Genomic DNA, 875 nt, shown 5'->3' on the forward strand with positions numbered 1-875 from the left:
ATAAAAGCCACACTGAGATATCACCTCACACCAGTCAGACTGGCTAAAATGAACAAATCAGGAGACTATAGATGTTGGCAAGGATGTCGAGAAACAGGAACCTTCTTGCACTGTTGGTGGGAGTGCAAACTGGTGTAGTCGCTCAGGAAAACATTACTGAGGTGCCTCAAAAAATTAAAAATAGGCCTACCCTATGACCCGGCAATAGCACTGCTAGGAATTTACCCAAGGGATACAGGAGTGCTGATGCATAGGGGCACTTGTACCCCAATGTTTATAGTAGCACTCTCAACAATAGCCAAATTATGGAAACAGCCTAAATGTCACCAACTGATGAATGGTTAAGGAAGATGTGGTTTATATATACAATGGAATACTACTTGGAAAAGAGAAAGAATGAAATCTGGCCATTTGTAGCAACGTGGATGGAACTGGAGAATATTATGCTAAGTGAAATAAGTCATACAGAGAAAGACAGATACCATATGTTTTCACTCTTATGTGGATCTTGAGAAACTTAACAGAAGAGTATGGGGGAGGGGAAGGAGAAAAAAAAAAGTTACAAACAGAGAGCGAGGGAAGCAAACCATAAGAGATTCTTAAATACTGAGAACAGACTAAGGGTTGATGAGCACTGGGTGTTATATGGAAGCCAATTTGACAATAAATGATATTTAAAATAATAATAATAAAAGAAAGAAAAGAAATTGAAAACTATAAGACACTGATGAAAGAAATTGAAGAAGATACAAATAAATAGAAAGATATTCCATGTTCATGAACTGAAAGATTTAATATTAAAATACTCATACTACCCCAAACCACCTATAGATTCAATGAAATCTCCATCAAGATTTCAATGGCAATTATTACAG

Source organism: Panthera tigris, chromosome X, assembly GCF_018350195.1.
Source record: "Panthera tigris isolate Pti1 chromosome X, P.tigris_Pti1_mat1.1, whole genome shotgun sequence".
In the NCBI taxonomy this organism is placed as follows: domain Eukaryota; kingdom Metazoa; phylum Chordata; class Mammalia; order Carnivora; family Felidae; genus Panthera; species Panthera tigris.